The sequence below is a fragment of the Anser anser genome, assembly GCF_964211835.1.
Source record: "Anser anser genome assembly, chromosome: 1".
Classification (NCBI taxonomy): Eukaryota; Metazoa; Chordata; class Aves; order Anseriformes; family Anatidae; genus Anser; species Anser anser.
Genome location: NC_139720.1, coordinates 47,013,196 through 47,020,820, shown reverse-complemented (window position 1 = coordinate 47,020,820; position 7,625 = coordinate 47,013,196). Strand labels below are relative to the sequence as shown.

General features: G+C 37.7%; 1 long non-coding RNA gene across 1 annotated transcript; it reads left to right on the top strand.

The window, feature by feature from the left end:
- The first annotated feature begins 645 nt into the window (after nt 1–645).
- On the top strand, nt 646–7,087 carry LOC310883712. The gene is made up of 3 exons (XR_014573678.1): nt 646–2,409; nt 3,730–3,870; nt 4,702–7,087. It is a non-coding gene; the product is annotated as an uncharacterized lncRNA (long non-coding RNA).
- The last annotated feature ends 538 nt before the right edge of the window (nt 7,088–7,625 follow it).

Genomic DNA, 7,625 nt, shown 5'->3' with positions numbered 1-7,625 from the left:
GAACTATTTCAAAGACAGATTTGTTTTCCAGTTATCCCTTTTGCTAACATTTGTTGGGGGGAAAAACTTAAAATCAACATTCACTGTACTGGAGACTTGGGTATCCTCTCTACTCTGCCCTGATCAGGAGCTGCTGGTGTTCCTAGGCAAGATCAGCTGCTGTAATAAGTCACACAGCTACACTGGTTTTCATCCACTGTCTTCACTGAGGAGCACATAGTAGGTCTTTGAGGACATTTTTCAAGATACTTTTGACCTTTTCTTAATCCACATCCTTGAAGAAGCCATGCCCGAGTCCCAGCTAGCTGTATTGTAGTTACAATTTCCTTGCAGAAAGGAGTTAGCTGAAGTTATACTTGCATAGGTAGGGAAAAACCCACATTTGCCTTTACAGTGCCTTCTGAGGCAATTCATGAAGCTTAAATTATAATTGACAGGAATAAGAAATGTTCCTAATCTTCTTTATTCGTGTAGCTAACATAAGTCTCTCAGGTTGCATAAATGCTTACCCTTCTGTATTTCAGCTCCTAGATCCAAATGGGAAGCCTAGAGCTGTTTATGCAGCAAATTTGTTGCACTTCACACAGGACTATGCTGTTAAACAATCGACAGATTATATTCACACATCAATGTATTCATAGAAGTTACAAAGGTTACACTCCGGGTTAACTTGCAGGCAGCAAGTGGGGAATTCACCCACTGTAGGGAGGATGGTTCAGTGATACTGGACTATTTAAAGGGGTGATATAAGAAATGTTGCTAATGTGTATGGCAGAAACTGACAGCCTAGACCCTTTCTTTATGTATTTCAGTGCAATACAAGATGTGAGGTGGATGCCCAAACGAGGGCCCTCTGACTGAATATTGGGCTCAACAGTTATATTTCCCTTGAATGTATCCCAGGAGAGGTTTGCCTTCAAAGACTAACACAATATACGTATTTTGCCCACAGTGGGCAAATTCACAGACAGGTGAATTCATCACATTCATGAGATTTTTATGTTGATTAAAACATATATATATATAATAATATTTAGATTTTTTTCAAAGTTTGAAGAAATAAAATCACAGATGTGATGAATTTTAGGTGACCATTAATAGTTTGAACTTGTCTAAGTTAACAAACTGCCATAAATGCTAACAAAAGAATATGAAAAGCTAGTGCAGGTGAGATCTGTTTGATGTTTATTGGAAGCGGAGTGGGAGATAATGTTTTTTGAAGGCAATTTTACAAATAATTCCTACTCTGCTAGACTTGGTCAGCATTTCAGCATGTAACTAATAACTAGGCTCATGGACAGAACTCTTTTTTTTTTTTTTTTTTTTTCCAATACCCTTACTGTGGTAATCATGCATCCTGTCAGTTGTTATAAAGATAAAGACAAATGTTCCCCATTGCTGTACTGTCAGCGCATTTCAGTACAAGCAGAAGGGTAGCATAGCACACCTGTTAGATGTGTGGAATATACCATTTGTCTTGTCATTGCTGCAGAATCAGGTGTACCCTGTACTGACAGGATCTTTGGAGCAGGAAAAATTTAGATCAGTCCTTTATGTTGCCGTTGGCCATTCTGCTGCCAGCTGTCCCCTCCTCAAGGCTCTTCAGTAAGTCAGGGGATACGGAGCATCCAAAATCCTAGTTTTTCCATGAGGAAAAGCTTGCATTTTAACTTGGTGCACATCATATAGAAATCCAGTGTGCTATACATTCATTATTAAATATACACAATGTGACTTGGAGGCAGAAGTTCATGATCATGAACTTTCTTCTTTTATTACATTCAGTTTTTGAAGAAACAGATGAGGTTTAGCTTAGCTGTTATCATAAATTGCCATATGGAACAAAACACAGATGATTATTATATTAACACCAATTTTAATATGTTTCATCATGTTATTTCAGCTCCAGTTGTCATGCTATTCTGTTCAGTATATTCATTCAAGAAATTTAATGTTGTATCTTACAAATTGAGATCCTATTACAAACATATGGTGTATAAATAGATTTTGCCACCTGGTGACTGTTAAAAATCTGTAAGGAAGAGATTGCCATAGTGTTAACTCCTCCCTGCTGGAAGTCAATTTTCCAATCACAGACTTTTTAAAGAAACACTAAGAGGTGGAAACTCTTGATTTGCTGCTGTGACAAAGGGTTAATTGTGCTAATTGCATTGTAATACCTGCTCAGTTTAAAGTCTTTCCCTGTTGTGATTGTCTTGGGAGTCAAATTGTTTTTAAATTGGTTTGTCACTTGAATGCATTTGGAACTTTGTGATTAGGGTTGTGGAAACTAAGATAATGTCTAAGTTATATAACAGTTCTTTCCATAATCAATCACTGTCTAGTTTTAGATCTACCTAAGAAGGTTCTTGCACACATGGGAATAAGCTGACTGAGGTAATAGATGAGGTAGGCTAGATGCTTGCTTTCTGCGAATGTTTTTGCTTCTTCCCACCAGCGAGGGCTGTACGGAATATTTGTGGGATTTCTGCTTTATAGAGTCAAGCCCATGACCTCTGAGATATATTACATACCACAAAATGAATGTTAAAAAAGAAAAATATCTCCTAATTCTTGAAAATGTTTGCTTAATCATGTTGTTCTTGTCTGCTCCAACAAATGGAGAAATAAAGCAGAAGACCCCATTTATTGACTGCTCAAATTGATGGACCAGTTTTTTTGGGCCCTGCACCATGGACGGGAATCTGACGATCTGCAAAGAAATTGGGGGGCATTGCTCTTAACGACAGCTTGTTCAGCTGTGCTTGGCAGAAAATATCTACAAACTCAAGTTTTCCAGGCTTCTTTTAATCTGCGTGGACTTCTTGTGTGTTCTTTTGTTTATAGATTGGTAAAGGTATGGAAATGTATGTATGAAGTAGAGGTAGAGAGAAAGGAATGAGACTACTAATAAAATATGTGATTAATGGGTTGAATGGTATGGAAGTGGCTCCAATGGTAACTGGTGATCTGGGGAAAGGTAGTGGTGCCTATGTTCTGTAATGACCTGAGTACCATAAATGCTGAAGATAGATGGGGAGACTTGCTAGGAATACAGTTACTCCAACAGTGTTATAGGGGCCAAGTAAAGGGCAAGTAATTCCCTAGGGAGGAAACTGATAAAAGGCATCAGGATAGATTGATGGAAGGAAAAAGAAATGGGTTAGATGAAATTTATTGCAGGCCTGGGCAGTGCTTGCTGTGGATAGAGTGGAAATATGAAAGAGAATTGAGTGGCAGTAACAGTCAGATAGAAAAAGTGGAAGTGGCTAGCAGAGAAAAGAAACTGAAGATGTGATTCAGACATTGGATGTAGAAATACTTATAGGTGGGAGCTGGATGCACAAAAGACAGGCATGGGAGGCTGAACCATGGGGGATCAGCAGCTGAGCGGGACATGGACAGGGGATTCGTGGCACATGGGGATGAGCAGTGAAGAGGAGAGCAACACCAAAGGGGGACAGCGAGCATTATGAGTTGTCTGTGTATGTTGTGAGCTGTGATAATGATGGTGGGATGGACTGAAAGCTGTAGCACCCTTATCATGCTGGATACCAGTGTTATGTTTGGCCTCTGTGCAACTCTGAGGTGATGGGGCCATTGCTCATAGCTATGGGGTGCCTAATAAAAAGACAGTGCCTTAGGCACAGGCTACTGAAGATACAGGGATTGTCAGTGGGGAAAAAAAAAAAAAAAAGGCAGTAACAACAAAGTGAGTTTTTTCCCCAGTGGGTCATCAATTCACTGTACAGTCAGCCTCCTTGAACCAGCCATGCCAGAGAACTATCAGGGGGACTGTGGAAAAATCACTGAAGACTTTTGTATCTAAAGCAAGTATCTGAGGTGTTATCAGGACTGGAAACAAAACAGGTAAGGCACAGAGGACTTGTCAGGCCATTCATGTATCCCCTCCAAAGCATTTGTGTTCAGCTGCTATGTCATAGTAGCTTCTCGTTTTCCTGTGGTGCATATACTCTTGTCATCCAGTGATGCACATTCATTGGGTCCCCTCGGCTGTTAATGCACAACTGATGGAAAGTTTAAAGATTTGGTTATCACCAGAATTTCTGTCTTAACTCTAGAATAATAATCTCTCTTTCCTTGAATCCTTCAATGGGCAGCCAATTTTAACTTTGACTATTGCAAGCAGGAAAGTGTTTTCATGCATTTGTTTTCTTACCTGCTCTGCACTTGGTTTCTTTCCCTTGGCTTAGATTTTTTTTGAAAATAGGTACAAGTTCCTGCTTCTGTTGTGCATCTGCCCATACTTCTGCTAATTATTTTTCCTGTAGAAATGCTTAAATCACTATTGTTAACAATGAATACATTATGGAACATACAATGTCCTGATGATAACATAGAATTTTACAATCAAGATAAATTATTGTCAGTACTTTTCTTAGTATTTTGTCAGATATAAACTGCATGTGACACAATTTGTTAGGGAGACAGAAATGTACTGTATCAAACTACTGTTCTGTGGCTTCTAAATGACTTTAAATCACATTGTATCCGATAATTACTAATGCTCCATTAAAGATTGGAAAGGCAATTTATTAGGAACTCCCAAAAGTCTTCTTTAAGCAGTGCAATCTGTGTTTGGTTAAAAGTTTACATAAAATCAATACAAAATTATAGCAGCATAAATAGTTAAACAGTTCTCTGTTAATGTTATACTTGAATCTGTTCTCCTCTTGACAGTTTGGAAAATGTAAGTTACAGAGGAAGGGTAACAGATCTCGGGAGAGGAAGATACAAACAGTTTTGCTGTTCTGAGTGCCACAGAATGGAAGAGCATTCATCTATTACTTGCCAGTTATGTCTTTTTGGCCTTCTTTTCATCTGATAGAAGAATCTTGAAAGTGTCATCAAGATAATAGAAAAAGAAACTTTTACTGCATGCTACTTCTTGCTAGTAAAATGTTTAATAAACTTCCATGGCAAGAAGTGATCCCAATTTTAATTAAGGTCCAAATCATCTCCTCTCTACATAAAAATAAGAACAATAAAGCAGCAGGTGCTGAGGCTGGAGAATAAGTGTTTCATTCCTTAAAATAAAATCGAGGACAAAAAAAAACAACCAAACAACAACAAAAAACAGCAACAACGACAAGACTTCAAACAAAACCACAAGTGAAAAATAAACTAAGGAAAATTTCTTTCACCTCCACCTACTCTGCCAGTTTATTCGCTGGGATGGTATTTACTGCTGCCTAGAATTCGCATAACCTTTTTTTTATTAAAAAAAAAAAAAAAACTTGTTAAACTGCTCATCAATTTTCCAGCCTCACAGGGTAATTTCAACTGTTTGGTTATGAATTGAACGTATGTTCTACTTACTGAACTAAAGCAATGGATTAGTCATAGCTGGTGTCAAAAGTTGCTTTTGTTTACAATGTGGTGGTGTTGGGTATACAAAAAGAAAGACTCCCAAATGTCACATTTGTACCACAAGTAAATAGTTCAGACCTCAAGCTGGAAACATACATATTAATTCTTTTTCTCTTCTTGGCAAGTAATGTGAAAGAAATAATCTCAAAAGTCTGTAAAGAGCACTTTGCTTTTAAGAGGCACATAACAATTGCGTAAAACAGAACAGGGGCAGAGGCGGGTAGTCTGTTGATTCCCATTGTGTTATTGAAGAGTAAAGGAGGGGTGTTTTGTATCTGATTTGGAAGAGTATAAACAGCACAGTATTTGCAAAGGATTTAAGCAGTGCTCCACATTGCATGGTATCCATTTGTTTCTCTGGCTAGGTCTTTGAAAGCCGCTGCTGTCTGGGCTTTGAGAAACCCAGACAAAAGAATTTCCATTTTTAGGCTTTTCATCCTACCCAAAAGCACAGTGACCTGCGACTTTGCTCCATAGTAAGTTTCCATAACTATCTTCATGTGAAGAACTCCTCCCTTCTCTCAGTACTGTAGATATCATGGAGACATGCAATTTTATGCCAAATGAAGGATATGCTGTTAAGCAACTCTGTTGCTTTTCTGGTAAAGCAGACTGAAAGCCATTACTTACTGGTGCAATGAACTTGCTTGCCTAACCACAGATAAACCTTAGGAAGAAAAATCCATACTTAGGTTCTGTTTAAAAAAAAAAAAAAAAAAATCAGCAGTCCTTCCCTACCTGAACACCCTATTTGTTTTAGACATAAAATATAATTTCTTAATGAAGGTATGTGTGGATCTTATCAACCAGCAGTTAATGATAAAAGCAAATCTTATAAACAGGCAGACTTTAAATAATACATTAAAGCTTATCACTGATGATATCTTTAATTATAGTAAAGCAAATTGTAAGACAGTCTAATGGGAAATACAAATTACTTGTTAAAATTATTAACAGAGTTAATGTGCTTACATTTGTTTATGTGTACAGGAATCATTTCAAATATTTGACTGCAATGACAGTATGTGTAAAGATCAATTAAAAGTCAGGAAGATGAGATATTGGATTTTCAGACCTTAATAGGATTTCATCTGCACTTGTTATATTATGTTATCCACTTATAATTGAGCTTCCATCATATCATAGAATCTGTCACTTCACCAATTTATATTTCTAACCTCTAATGAAACTTCTGTTTCCTAAGGAGAATTTTTGAAACCCATGGTCCTGGTAGAGCTATCTGGTACGAGCACTAATCTGCCCCAGCCTGAGATTGGGGTTCAGGCTATTGACATGAAAAACAAATGCCTACGTAGTTGCCCACTTCTCAAGCATCTCTGTTATCACAAACTGATCTAATAAATAGCCTAGATGGAATAAGAGGTAGTTTTATGCAAAACAAACAAGGTAAATTGATAAGATGAAAATTGCCAGGAGTTAGACTAGTATTAGTTTATTTAATTTGGTGGAATTAAAATAACCACTGCAAATGCAACTAAAATACTTTTGTTTACTGGCCTGTGCAGTCGGCTGAAAGGGTCTTTGATAATCTCTCAGCACTGTTTTTGGAGGGTTCACTTTGAGATGCTTCAACACACTGGTAGTTTCCAGCTATGTGATGCTGATGGGGGATCTTGCACAAGACGTGCCCAGGGCCCCACTTCACCCAGCCCTGCTTATCTTTTGCATCGACAGAGATGCAGTGGAGAGATCTTGTGGAGCTTTGACTGGGCAGCATCAATGCTAGGATGAGGTGCTGGTTACATGAATGCAGACTCAAAAATAGTGTAAAGACACAGTCTTTTAGTGTTATCATACTGAAGCTATTGTAACTATCCTCATAGGGTAGCTTATCTCTTCTCGTTTCCGTTCAATATTCCAAGACAATAACTTGTTCATAAAGTGGACCTTACCTTGGTCAAGGTATTTCTATAGCTAACTTTTTAGCAGTACTGTATTGTAACACCTAGCTTAACCTTGAAACCAACAGATGTAGCTTTGAAATGATCTAATGTTAGGTAGTTCCAAAGATCATAAAGCCAAGCATTATATGATAACAAAGGGGGGGAAAATGCCAGAGTATATATGCATACTGTCTTTGAAAGCACCTGTTCACATTAAATTTCTGGCCAAAAAAAATACACATTTTTAAAAAAGCTTTTTAGAAGGCAGAAGAATTTAAGTTTTTCCTGACATCAGGCTGACTTATGTAAACTCTCCACTGCTAGAGATTG